The following is a 23,029-nucleotide window of genomic DNA, read 5'->3' as shown; positions in this document are numbered from 1 at the left end:
CGAGTAAATAGTGTGAACTGTAGTAAACAGTGTTTACTGTAGCAAATAGTTTTTACTGTAGCGAATAGTATTTTACTATAGCAAAGCGAAAATTTACTGTAGCAAATAATGTTTTACTGTAGCAAATAGTATTTTAGTTGTACATCTTTGATTTAATTGTATTTCTTCTTATATATATATATATATATATATATATATATATATATATATATATATATATATATACATATATACATATATATATAAAATAAAAACTTACATCCTAAAAAAATAAAACGATTATATAATTATCACAAGTTATGACGTTCGTGAATCATCAGGCAAACGGAGTGGTCAATTGTCTACATAAACTCATTTCAATTAATTAAGTCTTAACAAGTTTGATTGCTTAACATGTTAGAAACATTTAATCATGCAAATATAGTTTTCATTTAATATATAATCATGGAAAATTTAGGGTCACTACATATACAAGCTTAAATATGAACTAATACAAGAGAAATTATATCAATTATATTGATCCTAACAGTTTTGTACAGTACTGAAGTGCATCTCCATCTGTATATCCCCTTATGTCTTTTTATTGTTATGTTAGTTTTTAATATTGTGATGATCGGATCTGTATTATTGCATTTAGTCTCTCTACTCTTGGATAGAATTGCGACTTTCTCTATTAAGGGTGAAGAAACGATTTCATTTCATCACAAAAGCGAGTAGATAGATGAACGACGTTATAGATACTCATACTTATTATATATCACCGCACATGGAAGATGTGTATCACTGTATTGTTATTGTTGTAAGTTTTTATTAGTAATTTGAAACATTTGCCATTAAAAAAAGGTGAAATATAGTTATAACCTTAAACCTCAAATCCTTACTGAACCTAGTTATTATATTGACACTGATAAATCATTATTCACATATGTTTGTAGGGTTTTGGTTGCGCTTAAACCAAAGTGAGAATTAATAAGAGATCACTTTTTTCGAAAAAAAAAAAAATGAGAACTTAGGGTGTGTTTGGACGAAACTAGCTGGAGTTGAAGCTTATAGCTGGAGCTGGAGCTTATGATTGAAGCTGGAGTTGAAGCTTATTTTTGGAGCTAGAAGCTGGAGCTTATTATTTGTTATGAGTATTTGATGAAGTAGCTGGAGCTGGAGCTTATTCTTGTAAATTGACTAAAACTGGTCACAATCATAATATTTTAAATAATAATGAAGGGTTTTTAAGTAATTTTAATCCCCATTAGCTCTACTTTTTCTTATAAGCTAATTTAAGAAGCTTCTTTTTCTAGAGCTTATGATTTTCATAAGCTCTACTTTTTTCTACTACCAAACTAAGCTTATGCCTTCTAGCTTATTAAAATTATAAGTGCAAGCTTCTATAAGGCTCCGATAAGTTCTTAGAAGTTACACACCAAGGGTGTGTTTGGTAGAGGAGCTTATGGAAGCTTATGAGAGCTTATAGGAGCTTGAGCTTATGATTTTAATAAGCTCCAAGTAATAAGTTTTGTTTGGTAGACATAAAAAGTAGAGCTTATGAAAATCATAAGCTCTGGAAAAATAAGCTACTTCTAGTAGCTTATGAAAAAAAAGTAGAGCTTATGAACTAGAAAATAAGCTCTACCTAGTTTACCAAACACTTATAAAAAATAATAAGCTCCAGCTACCAACTTTAAAAATAAGCTCCAGCTCTACTCCATATGCTCCAGCTCCAGCTAGTTTCATCGGAACACATCCCAAACACACCCTTAGACTTTCATCATAAAAATGAAAGAATCTAGCGGAAAAAAAAAAAAAAAGATACAAACAACAAGAACGACAAGCTTCGCAACTAGAAAATGGACACACACAAAAAAACTCGCAAAGACCGATCCCAAACTAAAAGTAAACTATATCCAAAAGCGAGTCAAGCCAAACACTAACAAACCAAACTAGAACCCAAAAAACAATTATAGGGATAAAAACATAACCAAGAACAACATAAAACAAAACCAAAACCAACATCGACCAATTAAATAAAACCAAGTTATTCTGCTGCAAGAGACGCTTACCTATTTTTCGACCCCGGTTTCAGAAGTTTTCCATCCAATTTTACAATCTGAACCGCTTAATTTGCCCGACACTTATATATATATATACATATATATATATATATATATATATATATATATATATCCGTTCTCCTTATTGTTTGATAGCTTCTTTAGAGTGCTCACTGGATCTACAAAACCCTAATAAAAGAGAATGATTAATTACAATTATTTAATGTGCTTTATTCAAATGATTAAAAACTCTTTTGAATACTTATGAAAGAGAATCTTAGTGATAAAGTAATCAAAAAGAATAAGCCAAATGTATTAAGTGGGAGGGTTTACTTGACTCTTGGATCCTTTCAATGAGTACATACTGATTAAAGACTAAAACTTTGAAATTACTTAATACCAAGTTATATCCTTTGAGGACGTTCAACTTGCAGCTGAGTAGACCGTCACTTGCTATCATCCATACTTTAAACTTTTATTGTACGTACAACCCTTTTAAATATACTCACTTTCATATTTTTTTAGGAGTCCATTGTCATTTTGTTTGATGCTATTCGACATTAACTTTAGTGGTCTAACGTTGTTATTCAACTCACACCTATGTCACTTGTTCATATTTTTTCTTTTCTTTTTCAAGCAAACCTTACGTAAGAAAAATGGCTATATATAGCTAGGTTTAGATCTAGACCATATAACAAGAATCTCCAAAAATGGGTAGGTTACAATTACATTTCTTGTTATGTATATTTACCTTGCTATTGTTTTCACAAATAACCAATGCACGAACATTGGTTGAACCATTTGAACATAAGAAGAACTTGACCGCGCCTTTTAGAGCCATGTTCTAGTGGAAGACGGTGCGGTTAGAATACAAGGTAAGAGAAGTTAGGGACCAGGGAACCAGGTATGCACCAAACCGTTTGAACCCAGGAGGACCTGATCCTAAACACCATTGATTATGTTTGTCTTTTGATCGAGTTTCTTTTTTGTCGGAAACCTTTATCTCTTGTGTGTGTTTTGGACTTGTTTTAAGTGCACAAGATTGAACCTCCATTGTATTTTTGGTGTGATAAGAAGGTTAACCCAATTAAATGAACATTAGAATTTCTTTTCTATGGAAGTTTAATTTATAAAGTAATTAATTAAATCAATAGCTAGCTATCGTGTAGCGTGTATAATATACCTTCAAAATCTTCACTATTTTTGCATGTGATTAGCTTGATCCTATGATAATAGTTGAGGCTGTTGTACCCCGTACGTACCATATATTTGATAATAAACATTTTTAATTCAGTCGAAACCTGATAACATGATGCACAAAGTCGAAGAATTAGAAGAAATGTATGTTTGTGTTCATACAAATGGATCATAATTAACCCTTCTGTTATCATTAACATTGTTAATGTTGATTGTTAATTGTTAATTGTTAACTTAACAAACTAAATTATTAAAAGACGAAATTAATGATAACCTAGGATCTAGCACACATGATCAAACACCCTTTCCTTAAAAATACTCGTGGAATTTATTCTGACAAGCCGAGTTTTCTCATGGGAGGTTTTACCGACCATAGTCAGGATCCATTTCCGATCTGCCTGCCCCTCGGGATGGTTTAAGGTTCGGATCCCTGTAATATGGTTCAGATTTTCGCCCGAAAACGCATATGTGGCAAATGAGAGTATTCGATGTCAACTATTGTCTTTCAAAAAAAGATTAGCAATAAAAAGCCATTGGGTTACGTACGTGATATAAAGTTAAAGCGACAGATAATTATTGATCCTCAATGAGCAATTGATCCAAAAAAAAAATTTAGATATATACCTATGTAATGCATATCTGTAAAATTGTGTCAAATAATGGATGTTGAATTTAAAACATTTAAAGAGTTACGTTTACCTTATGACATAACATTTGAATCGTACAATTATATTAAACGATAAATTGGATTTGAAACTCACATATATATTGGTCTTCGTCGTCATTGCAATATTAATCTCTTGTTTAATCTTCATGACTGATCTAGCAACTTGCTAAAATTCTGTGCTGTTTGGATACAAGTTAAAAAGGTTGCTAGATGTCCCAAGCTGAAAGTGAAAACGAGAGTGTATTCATGATATAAAAAGTTAATTACCTGTCATCGTACTTGCTTAAAATGGCACATGAAGGCTATTTATACAAGTAAATTGGCTCTTTCAGTTGTAGAATATACTTGTAATATTCCTTCTTAAAGTAACCACAAACATACCACCAAAACATATAAATGTTTTGTCATACCAACTTTTTTCTAACTGGATGAATTATACGGTTACCGTTTTCTTATATGTTTCGTATGGTGTTTTTTTTAAGCTTTTAAGAAATTTAGCTTCTAGTTTTTATTAAAAAAACTTGTATTCAATAAAAATTTTGTTTGATTAAAAGAGCTTAAAACATTTAAACATAAAGAAAACGCTAAAAGCTAAAAATTACTAGTATTAACGTTTGAGAAAAAACTCTTAGTATTTGTCAGTTTACTTTTTAAATTAATATATTCAGCTACTCTGTTATATTTAAAAAGCTAACAGGTACAGTTAATAGTATCAGCTTCCAGTTAGTTTTGGTTAAATCTGTTTTTAAGCTATTAGAAACTTTTGACTTTTAACTTTTATGAAAAAACTCATATCCAATAAAAAGTTCGTTTGATTATTAATAGAGCTTAAAGTTTTTAGACGGGAAAAAAATCTAGAAGTTAAAAGCTACTAGTACTAAGGTTTGAGAAAAAAAAAAGTCTTTTTAGCTTTTAATTTTATCAATTTACTTTTTCTTTCAATAGTTCAAGCTATTCTCCCAAACATTTGAATATATCTAAAAAAACTATCAGCTAACAGCTATCAGCTTTTAACAACCAGCTGTCAGTTTCAGCTACTAGCTTCCAGCTACCGGCTCCTAGCTAGACAGCTAATTGGTCAAACATTAGGGTATGTTTGCTTAAGAGTTTTTTTGAAGCTTTTAGCTTCTAACTTTTTTGAAAAAGCTCGTTTCTAATAAAAAAAAAACCTCGTTTGGTTAAGAGCTTAAAGCTTTTAGATGTAAAAAAAAGTTAAAAGCTAAAATCTCATAGAAATAGCGTTTGAGAAAAAAAAAACTCATAGTTTTATGTAATTTTACTTTTTATTTTAATAGTTACAGCAATTCTGTCAAACACCTAAACTCTTAAAAAAAACTAACAGGTACAAGCTAACAGCTATAAGCTATCAACTATCAACTATCAGCTACCAGCTACCAGCTATTAATTAAATTTTTCAAATATATCTTAAGATATATTGCAAATGATACTTGAACCCTAAAACTCTATGACATCAAACTCCAATTACAAGGCTATTTTGAAATAATTATGTTTGTCACTAATTAGATATATTATTGTTAGGAATTTTTTGAGTGAAGATTAAACAAATAAGGAATAAAAATTGAATAACTTGGGAATTAAGTTTACTTGAGGCTAAGATAATTTGTGGAACAAGAATTTGATTTTTTGGAATTCCTTTTACTTGAATGCTAATTTTATTTGCTGAAAAGGGAAACTAATTAGATAACCGAAAAAGTTTTAAGTTTAATGTTTCACTATAAATTGGTCCTTAACATCATTGTATTCTTTTCAACAAAGAGTACGAAAATAATAAGAAAAACTCTGTAGTTGTTATGTAGGATCATTTTAGTCCAATAAGATGTCCTACATATAAGCCTATGAGTTTTATAGTACTTTAAAATCAATTGGTGATAGAGGGACGTTCCATAGTGTGCAGTGACCCGAACTTTTTGATGATTATATATTACATGATATTCATATTTACACTATTAAATGTTTCCAACATGTTAAGAAATCAAATTTGTTAAGACTTGATTAATTGAAACAAATTTTATGTAAACGTTTGATCACCCAGTTGTCCGATGATTCACGAACGTTTTAACTTGTATATGACATGATAATATATATATATATATATATATATATATATATATATATATATATATATATATATATATATATATATATATATATATATATATATATATATATATATATATATATATATATATATATATATATATATATATATGTATGTATGTTTAACATGATGAAATGATAATTAAGTATCTCATTATGTATATTAACAATAAATAAACTATATACATAAAACAAGACTATTAACTTAAGGATTTCGAAACGATATTTATATGTAACGATTATCGTTGTAATGACGTCTTAATATATATATCGTATTAAGATATATTAATACACTATGTTATCATAATAATATAACAATTTAACACCTCATTAGATATAATAACAATGGATTAATTGCATTAAACGAGATCGTTGACTTAAAGGTTTCAAAACAACGCATACATGTAACGACTAACGATGATTTAACGACTCGATTAAAATGTATATATATGTAGTGTATTAAGATGTATTAATACACTTTTGAAAGACTTCAAGACATATATCAAAATACTTCTACTTAACAAAAATGGTTACAATTATATTCCTATTCGTTTTCATCAACAATTCTACTCGTATTCAATCAGTATTCGTACTCGTATCATACCCAGCTTCTAGATGTATTTACTATTGGTATATACACATCAAATCACCTTAGCAGCCATGAGTCAGCCATTAGACATGTGGGGGTAAAGCTTTGTCATATATTACCAAATATCTAACTAGAAAACAAGTTACATAACCATTCTTTGTTTTATACCTTGAATTATTAAGCTAAAATACAAACTAGAATTTCTTTTATATCTAATCCAATATCCATGACCAAAAACACATTCAAACACTTTCATTCTTCAATTTTTTTCATCTAATTGATCTCTCTCAAGTTCTATCTTCAAGTTCTAAGTGTTCTTCATAAATTCTATAAGTTCTAGTTTCATAAAACAACCTAAAGAAAGAAAGAATCAAGAAGACTTCAATATTACTTCAAATCTTTTTAATCCAATCCAACAACTCATCAAAGATCAAGAACATCCATTTAATCTCAGCAAATTTTCATTCTAAATCAAGGTAATAACCATATTCAATCTTTGGTTCAATTCTTATAAACATAACTATCTTAATTCAAGTAGTAATCTTACTTGAACTTGTTTCATTCCATGGTTATACTTCAAGAACTTCCAAGCCATCAAAGATCCTTTGAAGCTCAAGTTTATTTCTCATCATTTCCAGTAGTTTTACCTACTATACTTGAGGTAGTAATGGTCTTCATAACCTTGTTCAATTCATACCTATATAACTATCTTATTCGAAGAATATAACTTGTAATCACTAGAATAAAGTTTAGTTAATTCTAAACTTGTTCGCAAATAAAGTTAATCCTTTTAACTTGACTTTTAAAAATAACTTAACACATGTGTTATATCTATATGAAATGCTAACTTAATGATTTAAAACTTGGAAACACGATGAACACCGTAAAACTGGACATACGCCGTCATAGTAAAACCGGGGGCTGTTTTGGGTTGGATAATTAAAAACTATCATAATCTTTGATTTAAAATTTGTTCTTCTAGAAAAATGATATTTCATATGAACATGAGACTATATACAAAAATCTTGATTAAACTCAAAATAGAAGTATGTTTTTCAAAATGGTCATCAAGATGTCGTTCTTTCAACGAAAATGACTACCTCTTTCAAAATGAATTGTAATCTGTAACTCTAACTATAAACCACCACTTTTCCAGTTTAGTTTTACAAATTTCAGTTCGTTACAAAACCATAGCAATTTGATTCACTCAAAACGAATTTATAATGAAGAAGTTATGAGCAAAACAATATTGGTTAAAAATGGCTAAAATGACTGCGTGATGATTTTACAAAAATCTATACTAACCACATCCTAGCTAACTTTTCTTGTATTATACATGTATTCTAACATGTTATGATTATTTCCAAGTAATATACTAGTCTCGGATGAGTCCGAGATAATATCATGTAATCTTGATTAGCTAAGACATTAGTTACACAATACGTCGGATAAATCAAAAGACCCACATACACAATACGTGTAACTACAATAGCGGTATCGTGGGTCATGATTGAGTCTTATACAATACGTGTATACTATGTTTTGATTATTACAGGGTGATATTTTGAATTATATACGTACTACTAACATTGGACTACTAATTGTGGACTACTAACGTTGGACTGCTAACTTGACAACTTAAATCGTCATCACGTAAATAAAAATATGATGTGAATATATTTTTATCATACCTTGATATATATGTATATATTTGTTATAGGTTCGTGAATCGACCCGTGGCCAAGTCTTACTTCCGACGAATTGAAAATCCGTGAAAGTGAGTTATAGTCCCATTTTTACTACCTAATATTTTTTGGGATGAGAATACATGCAGTTTTGTAAATGTTTTACAAAATAGACACAAGTACTTAAAATTACATTCTATGTTGGATTACGAATACCGAATATCACCCCTTTTAGCTTGGTAGCCTAAGAATTAGGGAACTGGCCCCTAATTGACGCGAATCCTAAAGATAGATCTATCGGGCCCAACAAGCCCCATCGGGGTTACGGATGCTTTAGTACTTCGAATTATTATTACAGACGAGAGGATTCTGTTTTGGGGATATTCTATATGCATCTTGTTAATGTCGGTTACCAGGTGTTCAACATATGAATGATTTTTATACACAGGTTATGTGCATCATGTTTTGTACACGAGATATGTGTGCGGTTAAATAATTGAAATCTTGTGGTCTATTATTACGATTTATGATAGAGGTTAAACCTATAACTCACCAACATTTTTGTTGACGTTTAAAGCATGTTTATTCTCAGGTGATTATTAAGAGCTTCCGCTATCGCATGCTAAATAAAGACAAGAATTGGAGTCAGCATACTGGTATGATAATGTTTAAAAACTGCATTCGGAAAACACTTTGTTGTATCATAGTATTGTAAACCATTATGTAATGGTCGTGTGTAAACGTTATATTTTAGATTATCATTACTTGATAATCTACGTTTTATCTTTTAAACCTTTGTTGATAAAATAAAGTTTATAGTTTGTTTTAAAAGAAAAACGAATGCAGGATTTGAAAAACATCTCATATAGAGGTCAAAACCTCGCAATGAAACCGATTGTTATGGAACGTTTATAATCGATATGAACGGGGTATTTCATAGTGCTTATATGCACATTACTTTGTTTTTTATTTCAAATTTAAGACTTTAGTTTGCATATATTAACCGATTATCTCTAAAAATCACCCCCCCTAAATAATCAGTTTTTGCTACATGGTACTTGCTACATGCTTATTATTGATTTCTTGCTGCTGACTTGCTACGATGTCGCACCATCCACTACGAGCTACGACCATAGCCCGATATCATTTGTATGATCGTTTTAACCTAACAACATGTTCTACTTATAAGTTCATAAGTTCCAGTATTCCATAGTACTCTAAAACCAATTTGTGGTAGAGGGAGGTTCCCAACTGGTTAATGTTTATGGTTAACCAATAAGAAGATATCTTCTATCTTGAATGTTGATAAGTGCATATAAGCCTTACAACAAGAATTTTAGATGGTTATTAATTGTAAAAGAAAAAAAATCTGCATTTATCCTTTGGGAATCAATGACAAAAGTCTGAAGAAAAGATGCTTTTCTCTTTTACAAACTCATGTTCACTTCAATGAATGCATCTAAAGTATAAAATGAAGGTCAAGGGTCTTCAGGAGTTTTAGCATCTTTTTGCAGGCATGGGAAAAGGGCCAAGAAAGGCAGATCACAACGGCTATGCAACAAATAGAAATTCAGAAGCAGCAGTCGTGCAGTCGAATGACGGTTGATCGTAACAGGGACCACACACAATATGAATCTTATCTATCTTGCCTATTAATTCCAAGCGTTGAAGTCATTGAAGCTTTACATCTTTCCAAACACTTTCAAATCAATCAATCTTCTAAGCTTCAATCATATATCATTAGATAAGGGATCATGAGCAAGAGAAAAATAGATTCTACTTAACTAGTAGAATTATGCTGTAAACTTTATGCTTATCATTTGTATCTTTAAGTTTACTTGTGAATTATTTCCTAAGGGTAATCAAGTAAGTACATTAGATCTTGTGATTGAAACAATACTTTACTTAGTAATTCTTTTCTTTAAAGTGATATAGAAAGTTGATTAATTCTATTGAAAATTAATACTTGTCCAATGTGAAGACAAGTATGATCTAAGTAAGTTGGTGTGACTTATTAGAGAGCAATTGGTGTAAACGAATCTCCACTCGGTTTGGAGAATTGCTTAATGAAGCTAACTCTCGATAAGTTGTATCGAGAAGTGGATTAAGGAGGAATAGTTAACATCGTCCCCAACCACTATAAATCTTGGTGTTTGTGTTCCTTCATTTCATTATACACATACAATTATAAACACAATTGATTCCACACTCAAAACTTACAAGCCGATACAATGATCTTAAGAGAATTCTAAAAAGTTTTAAAAATTCATTAAGGAACTATTCACTCCCTCTAATTCCTTATAATTTTTTCTTTTAAAAAACATAACCAAAATCATTTTTCAGTCATATTAAATTAAGTAATTATTTAAACTTTTATATAACTTTTATTAATGTATATATTTATATTCATTTGCTTTTCATATAATAAAATCTTTTACCAATCATCGATGTATAAATTTTAATTATAAAAATATGGAGCGAATTATTTTCGAAAATAATGCACGGGTTTGAACCCACTCCTTACTACTATACTCTCTCATTCTCGTTCAGTTAGTGTCTTGTAAAGACCCGTCCTAATCCATAAGAACGAATACAATAACATTTGGTTACATCGCGAGGTACTTGACCTCTAAATGATACATCTTACAAACATTGCATTCGTTTTTAAAAGACAACTTTTCATTTACATCGAATGTTGACGGCATGCATACCATTTCATAATATATCCAACTATAATTGGCTTAATAATAATCTTGATGAACTCAACGACTCGAATGCAACGTCTTTCGAAATATGCCATGAATGACTTCAAGTAATATCCTTAAAATGAGCTAATGCACAGCGGAAGATTTCTTTCATACCTGAGAATAAACATGCTTTAAAGTGTCAACCAAAAGGTTGGTGAGTTCATTAGTTTATCATAAACGATCATTTTCATAATTTTAATAGACCACAAGAATTTCACTTCCAGTTCTCATAAATATACGTCCCATGCATAGAGACAAAAATTATTCATATGGATTGAACACCTGGTAACCGACATTAACAAGATGCATATAAGAATATCCCCTATCATTCCGGGAAATCCTTCGGACATGATAAAAACAACATCGAAGTACTAAAGCATCCGGTACTTTGGATGGGGTTCGTTAGGCCCAATAGATCTATCTTTAGGATTCGCGTCAATTAGTAGATCTGTTTACTAATTTTTAGGCTACCAAGCAAAAAGGGGCATATTCGGCTTCGATCATTCAACCATATAATGTAGTTTTGATTACTTGTGTCTATTTCGTAAAATAGTTATATAAGCGCATGTATTCTCAGTCCCAAAAATATATATTGTAAAAGCATTTAAAAGGGGAGCAAATGAAACTCACCTAATGTATTTTGTAGTAAAAATACATATGACTATATTGAACAATGCAGGGTTGGCTTCGGATTCACGAACCTATATCATTTGTATATTTATTAAAACATATACTCGTAATCTAACAATTATAACTTTATATATTATGTAATTATTTTGTATATATATTTAATTATTTATATAGTTATATATGCATATATATATATATATATATATATATATATATATATATATATATATATATATATATATATATATATATATATATATATATATATATATATATATATATATATATGTTAAAAATACCTAATTTGTTTTATATGATTACTTTCATAAAATTTATTAATATAATATATTCATACTTATATGAAATATTACTTATAAGTATATTTTTATAGACTTAAGGATATAGTAATTAAAAGTTATATTTGATTATAAGATAATATTAATAATAACATTACTTATACTAATAATTATAATAAGAATCGTAGTAATAATAATAATGATATTTATAATAATACTTCTAACAATGTTGATTTTACTGTTAATGTTAGTCATGATACTGATTTTAGTATTTACATAATAATAATACAACTGATAATAATATTACTCATGTCAATATTAGTACTTCTATTATTTATAAAGATATTAATACTAATATTTACGAAAATGATAATAATGATACTAACAACTGTGATTATAATGATAATACTAATATTTAATGATAATAATACTAAATTGTAGTATATTAGTATTAATAATAATTAACTTAGCTATAATAATCATAACAATAACAATAATAATCATATTAATAATAATAATAATAATAATAATAATAATAATAATAATAATAATAATAATAATAATAATAATAATAATAATAATAATAGTAATAATCATAATTATAATAATAATAATACTTATGTAATATTAGTAATAATAATAACAATTTCAACAATACTAATTCAAACTATCAATAATAATAACAGTCAAAATAATAAGAATAATAATAAGAATAATATTAATAATAATAATTTTTAATATTGAAAAACTACCTCAACAAGCTTTTTTTAAAAAAAAAAAAAAATATAGCTGTCGCGGACCGGACTCGAACCCCCGACTTCTCGAATAACCATCAACTCATTAACCAGCTGGGCTGTTGCCTCATATCCGAGATTATACCCACTCCAGCTGTATTTAACCAGTTTATCTTTTCATGTTTCATCTTCTTTAATACTAATTGACTAGTAACATCAAAAATCATCAAACCAGGATTCCAAATGCTTCAATTTAATAATAACAATCAACATCTTTGTTTATATTAATTGAGAAAAAAAAACATAAAAAAAAAATTAAAACAGTCCCTGCTGTTCGACGCAGGTTAAAAAAAAAAAAAAAACTCTTGATTTCGAATTTAATAAGGATTTGGATTTAAGACCCGTCGATAATGTATCAACATAAGGTGTATTACAGATAAAAAAATAAAATTAAAATAAAGAAAATAAAAGAAACTCGCTGATGTATATCGCTGTTGCAAAACAAAAAAAATATTGATTTTGTAAATTGTAACGTTTTAGATAAAGTGTATAACACAAAATATGTTTTAAAGCTTTCCTATAATCTTTATCAACCCTCAATTTCGTTTAATTTGTAATACAAAACGCGAATTTAAGTGAAGAACAGTGTTTGACTTTTTTTGTTCATAAGATTTGACTTCGAAATTCTTAACTAATACAAGGAATTGGAGCAAGCAAACTTACAGAAAGATTGATTGGATGATTCCTAATACTCTTGCATTATTAGATTTTGAGGCTTAATTTGAAATCAAATTGTGGGGAAAAAGATTTTCGAACAGAGGAGCTAACTTTTTTTTTATTATAAAAATTGATTTTTTTAATGTTTCAATTACTAGCAAGGAATTTGTAAGTGAATGTTATTGGTGATTGACTGATTAGCAGATATTTAGGAGTGATTGAATCAATTTGTTGGAATGATTTGAGTAATGGAGTCACGGTTGTACGGCAAAGAGGAGAAAAACAAAAATGATTGAAAGTGATATAAAACTCAGTGTAAAAAAAAATTATATCTGTAATCATATATCTATATATCGACTGTATCTCTAACTGTATTTGCATATAATATGTATAAAGAGCATAATAATATTAATAATATAAACATTAATATTTAATATTAATAATAATAATAATGAAACTAATAATAATAATAATAATAATAATAATAATAATAATAATAATAATAATAATAATAATAATAATAATAATAATAATAATAGAAATAACAATAATATTAATGATAACAATAATAAATTTGTATCTTAATACAATAACAATACTTAATAATAATTTTAATAATACCAGTGATATTAATAATAAAATTATTGAAAGTAACTAACAACTACACTTAATTATATTTTTTTTACCCAGTAATCAAACTTAATATTACATTTTATTAATTATGACATACATATAATAACATATATATACATTTAATATTTATATATATTACCATATACCTATAACATAAACTATGTATAGAAATCATATATATTTTCATGTAGATTTATTTTAATCATAACTTTATTATTTATATTATTATTTTACATATTCGATTTAAATGATTAGATTGTTTCCTATTATTTCAAATTATTATATACTTATATTTATATTTATATATATATTTATATATATTTATATATCTATATATCTATTTACATGTTTATTAAAACGCATTTGTTCGTGAATCGTCGGGAATGGTCAAAGATCAAATGTATATATGAACACAGTTTCAAAGTTTTTGAGATTTCAACATTACAGACTTTGCTTATCGTTTGGAAACATATAAAGATTAAGTTTAAATTTGGTCGGAAATTTCTGGGTCGTCACAGTACCTACCCGTTAAAGAAATTTCGTCCCGAAATTTGAGTGAGGTGGTCATGGCTAACAATAAAAATGTTTTCATGACGAATATGAGTTGATAAATAGAGTTTTATCATCAGTGAGTAATATAGATAAAACAACTCGATTATTCGAAGAGTACGAATGAAGCTGTCACAAAAGATTGAGATAGAGATTTAACTTTTGACGTAGTCTTGGTTGAATTTTGGAATTCAAGGGATTTAAAGAAAATCCTCGAAATCTAACAGATTTGATTCTTCGGCGAGTAAGGAAATTGAGATCTCTATAATTAAATACGGTGATCTGCCTCGATTACTCTGTCTGATATTTCCATTATAAATTAAGCTCTTCTGTTCTATTATTCTCACCATTCCTATACTTTCTTTCTTAGTTCATACATCCAAAAGATTGTGAAAATGCTTAATTCCGTTCTAATCCTTGATATTTTTCTAATTATCATTTCTGTCACCCTTCTTTTCAATCTTCCACCAGAAAAATCTGTTTACTTCTACTATTACCTTGGGTGATACCATTCTTAATTATACCATGTCTTTATATTGCTTTTTGTATTAATATACACGGTTTGTAACCTCGGTGTTGTTATTGGGCTTTATACTTTCTCTTATATTTTAGAGCTCTTTGCCTTTTTATTCTCTTCTCGACCTCTAGTAAAGTGGGTAATGGTCCAGAATTCGTAAGTATGGAGTTTCAGATGAACTTAATGTTCTAAACAAGAAAGAACGTAATAGCACGATTTGATTTGACAAATTACCCGAATTCAAGAGAAATGATAGGACTATCAAGAAAATATGTTCTTGATACGTTTATAGATTAGATAGAATGTAAGAGTCGTGTAACATGGCACATGATGACGGTATGATCTGTGAATCATCACGTTCCATTAGAAACTCAGCATGACTTACTGTAATATAATCACATTGATCAAGTGTCATTATATTATACTAACTCATGCATCAGTTCCCAACATTACTTCAATAACATTCATATTTTAAGCTAGAAATTTTACAGAATATAGAAATTAACAGTTTCTATATGATATAACACTGATAGCACGAAGATATTAATGATTTCAGATAAGAATAGTTATGAAAACATCTTCAGAAATATGGAGGATATTTATAATGAAAGATACGATGATATCTTGAAATTTCTAATATCGAAGGATGGTGAAGAAAATTTGTCCGCAAGAGTTTGGAGTCAGAAGCAAGGTATTCGCTAAAGATTTTATCAGAAACAGAATCATCAGGATTCTTAATGTACAAGTTTAGTCCTTGTGATTTGTTCAGAGACTCCTTCGTAGTTTGCTCAATCAGTTTTTCAGTTCCAAACTTTTTTTCTGAGCTTTGCCAACATACAATTCTTTATCATCAACTTTTGGCTGTTGAGGTCGTTTACAGTTTTTATTGCTTCATTAAAAATTTTAAAATTCAGAGTATTAATTCGCAGACTGGGTGCTTTTCAGAATTTCAGAATGAAAGATCATAGTTCTAAGAGATAAATGTTATATGGATACATATAACTGTTGATGTGGAAACGTTGAGAGACTCACAATACAGATTTGCTGATTCCCGGTAATTGGTATAGCAATTCTCGTTATAAGATGTGGATGAGTAAATGATAGGGTTTCAATGAATATAATGATTTTTTGGAAAATCAAAGATCAATGAAGTTACTGGTAAGTTTACTGCTAATGTGATGGGATATAATCGTTTCTTCGGTAATGATGACGAAAGGGCAACTTATATAATAATGTTATAATAGGACTAATCCGAATGAAAATCGAAGTTGATTTACTGGAGCTGTGGCAAAATTGTCTAATTTGAAAAAAAAAAAGTTGCAATGTTATTTTCGGTAATAACAATGCCAAAGGAGCTAGCACAGACACGTGTTAAACATTTACTTAGGTTCCGAGAATTTTTCAGGTGCATAACTATATGCGTTATACTTCCTCTCGTTGATAACGTGTGATTGGATCATCCTCTCGATTGAGGTATTTTCAAGAATCATGAAAGGTTTGAACGAAGATTGTAATCATCAAGATACAAATAAGGTTTAAGATGAAATCAAGTGGCAAACTTGAAGAATTGTTTAGTTTCATATGTCATAATCAATATTTTAATTCATTTTAATTGTCCAATGTTGGTTGTCCACGGTCGATAGTCCACAGTTAACAGTCCAATAATTCATATATAGTTTAATATATAATATTCGAATTAATTAATACGTATCGTGACCAGTGTACATGTCTCAGACTCGATCACAACTCAAACTATATATATTATTGTAGAATCAACCTCAACCCTGTATAGCTAACTCCAGCATTACTGCATATAGAGTATCTATGGTTATTCCAAATAATATATATATATGCATCGATATGATATGTCAAAACCTTGCATACGTGTCCCGATATTTAAAGTGCGTAAAATAAATAACAAAAATTAAATGACGATAAATAAAATTGAGAGATTTAAAATTGCAATAAATAAAATGCGATAAATAAATTGCGATAAATAAAAGGTAATACGGAATTAACAGTTAGCTAGGAACAGTTAGCGTGGATTCTTAACAAAATTTCTCATAGTTAATTTGTTTGTTTCTAACAAATTTTATTTTGTCCAATGTTTTCTTCATTATGCTACTTGTTAGATTCTGATAAATCAAAATCCAAATATGAAATTGGATGAAAATAGTTATTCTGCGGTGAACGGATTCGTATATCTGTGGATGTAGGTAGAATAGTAAATGACTGTTGAATCGGAATTGAAAGAATGTACAGTGTAACTTATTAATGTGAAATCTAAATATTCCTCGGGTATTACTGATGTGTGCGAGGTGGTGTATAAAATAGTTATAATTTTTGCAAGGAGAATACTATTAAATACGATACAATTTTACACAAGTGATTTATTTATTTATAGAGTGGATATACCTAAACCTTGCTACAACACTTATAGGCAGTGTACCTAATCATACAGTAGTATAGTTTTTAGTAAGTCCGGTTCGTTCCACAGGGATCTTTTAAACAAGCTTAACGCTATATTTTTAAAAACTATATTTGTAAAAATACAAAAATATATAAGTAATATTATTATTATAAAAAGGGGGGTTTTTACCGTTTAATGACCGGTTTGTCGATTTTAAAACTTTAGTCGCAGTTAAAACCTAATGTAAAATATTAAAAATAAATATAACTTAATTTAAAGCGTAAAGTAAATAACGATAATGAAATTGCGATAAATAAAAGTGCGATAAAATAAAATTGCGATAATTAAAGAGAATGATAATTAAAAGTTCAATTAAATACGATGACAGTAAATAAAAGTGCGATAATTAAAAGTGCAATTAAATATGAAAATAAAGGAATTATGCTTATTTAAACTTCCGTAATCATGATGTTCGACGTGTTATTTTTAGTTTATTCCCATGGGTTAATTGTCCTTTTGTCCTGGATTATTCGATATGTCCATACGGATTTGTCCATAATAGTCCATCAGTCATAATCATAAAGTGCGAAAGTCTTCGTCAAATTATTCTTATTCCCGAAGTCAAATATTCCAACTAATTGGGGATTCGAATTGTAACAAGGTCTTAATACTTTGTTTAATGAATACATCAGGTTATCGACTGCGTATAGACCAAGGTTTTACTACTTTGTTAATAATTACACCAATTACCCTTGAATGTAATCCACCCCTGTTTCAACAAGTCTATTAATTATTAATCCAGTTCCGTGTCCGGTAAAATGAACAATTATTGGTATTTATAGATATCCCGCCCACCGTGCCCAGTCAAGCGTATGTGGTTATACATAAATACGTCAAATTATAAGTCTATATATTAAATCAACGAGGTATCATTTGGTTAATATAAAGCCCATTAATAGCCCATAGTCTAATTTTCACAAGTGTCGTTCTTTTATCCAAACCCCAATTATGGTACAAAGCCCAATTACCCAATTTTAATATTTAGTCTAACATCACGATTACTTCGGCTTAAATAAGCATAATAATAACTTAGCTACGAGACATTAATGAAAATAATTTAAACATAACTTACAGTGATTTATTAATAGCGTATTGTTACACGAACAGAGTTTCGACTTAAAACCTTAAAACATTCGCTAACATAACCTTATTATTATTAATCTTAAATTAAAATTATAAATTATAAATATATATATATATATATATATATATATATATATATATATATATATATATCTTTACGTATGATGAAAAGAAAAAGAAGGTGTAAAAATATCGATCGAATGCGTTGCCTTTTATAGGCCCCATTTCAGTTTTGATGTGCTCCGCGATCTCGAAGGGTTTCTCCTTCACAGCTCCGCGATCGCGAAGTGGTGGATTACAGCTCATCCAAGTTTGGCTCCTAGCTTGCCGACGGATTTTTTAATAAATAAATATAATATATATATAATTTTAAGAATTATTTATATATCATATTATATTTATATGCATAGTTGACTTGTAATTTTCGCTCCGTTACGTCGTGCATTGAAAGTTGACTTAGGTCCTGGTTCCGGATTTTCGAACGTCCTTGCGTACAATTTAATATCTTGTATTTTGCGTTTTGTAACTTGTACTTTTGTCATTTCTAGACGCTTCTCATCAATAAATTGAACCTCTTGGATCGTACTTTGTACTTTTGAGCTTTTTGATCGTTTGCATCTTCAAATCGTCGAATCTGCCTTTTGTCTTCACCTTTTATTATTTAAATGAATATTACTTGTAAATAGAACAATTGCAACTAAAATCTTGTCTTTCTTGAGGAATAATGCTATGAAATATGTGTTCATTTTTAGCATTATCAATATTCCCACACTTGAGCGTTGCTTGTCCTCAAGCAATATAGTCTTGAAATAAAAACAAACTTGAATCACTTCTTTATTCTTCACACTTTGTACATCAGTGATTTTGATACGGCGGTATAAACAATGATAGTAACATTGTGGTTTACAGTCCCACATGACTATAAAAATTTAGATCCTTTAGGAAATTGGATCTTTATGAAAACATTTGATCTTTTGAAAATTCAATCTAGCTTTTACCCTAGATAAGTTTTCCGGAATAACCCTTCACCGGTGTTTGCAAATTGTTTTTGTGGGTTTGGTGGGTTTCAAATTTGAAAATTTTAGCTCAAAACTTGCGGTTTTGTGTCACCCACTAGCTAACCTTGTATTAAGAAAGCAACACGTCCAGTATACTTGCTCCGTATATTACCTTTCGGTAAACTACCGTCCGGTTGTAAAGGAAAGCGTTGAACAAGCAACTGTTAAGGCAATGTCCCACGACATGCTTTTAATTATGGTCTATAATGTGTCGGATGCAATTACTATCCTTGGTAGGAGCAATAGTAAAGCTCACCCTATAGTTTTCCGGTCTGGTACAAGGTCCTGTCTTTGACCATACTATGCAACCACCGTTCTTACGATTGACACCTGATTTGGTTCAGGTGACCTAATGAATTCTAGGTGAATTCCTAGGATTTTACGTTCAATGGTAATGAACGCATTAAAAATGGGTTTTTCAGAAAACAAATCGGTTTGTAATTTTGATCAAAATATTTTCTAGTTCAAGATCGAGTTTAGATATCATCGAATTCCATGAGTTTGTAATTCTCAATCTTTAAAAGTCAATCTCAAGGATTGAGTAATATCAGTCTTAAAAGCTGATTTTTGATCTTTTAAGGAGATTATCCTTTCTGGGGATCTGATTCATTAGTCTTATCAAGCTAATTTGCACGGCGCCCTCCCCATTTTACGAGATAAATCCTTCTCATGGTTAGGATAAATCTGACCACTTGGCGACCCTGTTTGATGCTGAGGTTCGTGGATTTCCTGCTGATTTTAGTGATGACTTTTCTAGATTTTTCGTCAACCTATAGCTGGTCTGGACGACAACTTCTTGACCTAAATCAAGAAGCGCGTGTCTTTTTCGGAAAACTTTACTTCCTTTTAATGATGGAATTGATTCATCGTGTAGATCCATCTTTTCTTTTCTTTCATCGGGTAAAACAGTTAATTTAGTCCAAAACAAAAGCATCTTCAGTTATTTGTACAAAAATATGTGATATATGTTTTAAATAACTTGGCAAATTTTCCCACACTTGGCTTTTATTTTCATTTCTTTGTCTTTTTATTGTCATCTATTCCATTTTGAATGAATTCTAACATTTTGGTTTGTTTCTCAAATTATGTCCTTTCTGAGGTAACAATAATTTCGGTGTTAACACCTAGTTTTTTCGTTCATAAATATGTATAAACATGATTTTGAGTTCATTTAATTGAAAATTTTGAAAAATTTTACTAGAATTGGGTAGTCAGTATATAAGACTAGGGCTGTTCTTTATTATCAGAGAGCACTAGATTCTAATACAACTACTGCGTTACTAGTATTTTTAATGGTAACCAAGTGTTTAAATTAAATTTTTTAAAATTCTGAAAGAATTTAACCTCTTCCCACACTTAAGATCTTGCAATGCCCTCATTTGCAAGAAATCAGTAACAATTTAAATTATTGAGGGTGATTAGCGTAGAAGAACGATTAAATTTTACCAAAGTTTCCAAACATATTGTTGTTTGTTTGTTGAATGATAAATGGTGCATATCATTTGTTCATTCCGTTTGTTGTTTCATCACATTTATTTTGCATCTTGTCGTCAAAATTAGTAGCTTTTGCTGAACTTAATGTCAGTCTTTGAAAATGCGTTGTTTTACCCTGTTGTGTACATAAGATAAACTGCAAACATATATACATATTTTTGAAGTTTGGTATATTACCCCACATTCAAAAATTATTAAAATATAATAATAAAAGTTAGAAAATTATAAAAACTAATACAATACCAACATAAGTATTAAATATAGCAACATTACAAATAAATAAGATAAATAAGACTAAGTAAACTAGGGTTGATTCTGAAACCAGTAGGGGTTCCATGGTTCATTGTATTTATCTTGATATGCTTGAAATGGGTCATAGGTAGGAAAAGGTGGTCTCGAATCCTCGGTCCACGGAGGAAAATAGACTGGCTCAGTAGGAATGTAGTTCCTACCTTGGGAGGCTAAATAGGCTTTGATATATTCTTGATGATATTGCCAAGCCTGAAACTCTTGTTGCATAGCCCGTTGGTATTCAGTTTGGGACATTATTCTTTGTATATCGGTCATTTGGTTTCCTCCTCCCACATTACCTTGTTGTTGACCTCTTTCTACCTGTGGATGATTCCCTTGATATGGAAGTGCAACATTATTTCTTTTCAACAAAACTTTTGCACCAGCATATACCCGCATATCAATCCGATCACGAGGAATGGGTACTTGTACTAACTCCCTTCCCCGAGTAATATCCACACCGAGGTACTCGGCAATTAAAGTCACAAAAATACCACCTCCTATAATATTATTGTTTCACATTCCCTTTACCATATCCGACAAATAATAGCCCACACAATAAGGAATATTTACAAAGCTCTGTGGGTCTCTAATACACATCAGATAAAATAAATCATCTTCAGTCACTTTATCTTTATTTCTACCCCTTTGTGTAATAGAGTTGGAAATGAATCTATGGATTACCCTAAGCTCAGCTCTACGTATATCAGTATAAGAATAATGACCTCCACGAAAACGATTATGGCTAGTCATTATACTCCACAACTCATTCTTATCAAAATCATAATCAACCCTTCTACCATTACTTATCAATTGTCTACAATCATCAGTTAATAATTCTTCAGCCGTATAAATACACAAAGCTTCAGCCATATCTAATAAAGACATATGGCGCATCACACCTCCTAATAGAAATCTAATAAAACTTCTATCCATTAAACTAGTTACTTCATCATTTAGTTCAATAGTACTTACTAACTCAACGCACCATTCCTTATACACAGGTCTACGTATAGTGAATAGATTAATCCAATCATTGAAAGTAGAATTACCATACCTTTGTGTAAGTAATTATATTATTAGCTCGGCCAATCCCACTGTCTCTAATGGTGCCCAATCTATCACCCTGGACACTTCAACATCTTTGGGATAAAGAATGCTCAAGTTCCTCTGATATTTTGGATAGTCTATCCAAAATCTGTCAAATCGTAAGTTAGGGTGTAGATTTGCTTCAACTGCTCGTGACAATGAAATAAAAAGGTGCGGTTGATTCTATTTGTATTGTTCACTGAGATCTTGATCCTCTTCACTTTCATTATAAGTATTCAAATTTTGTGGCGCGGATGAAGATTCACCTCGTTTATTCATTCTTCTTGAAAGGCTTCTAGGTAGGAATCTCCACATCAATATATAGCAACAAATTTGATGAAAAACGGTGTAAAATGGCGATTTGTGTGTGTTTTTTCGTAGATTTTTCGCAGAAAAAAATGAATTGGGGATGGAGAGACT

Source organism: Rutidosis leptorrhynchoides, chromosome 8 (genome assembly GCF_046630445.1).
Source record: "Rutidosis leptorrhynchoides isolate AG116_Rl617_1_P2 chromosome 8, CSIRO_AGI_Rlap_v1, whole genome shotgun sequence".
NCBI classification, from domain to species: Eukaryota; Viridiplantae; Streptophyta; class Magnoliopsida; order Asterales; family Asteraceae; genus Rutidosis; species Rutidosis leptorrhynchoides.
This window is presented reverse-complemented; position numbering follows the sequence as displayed.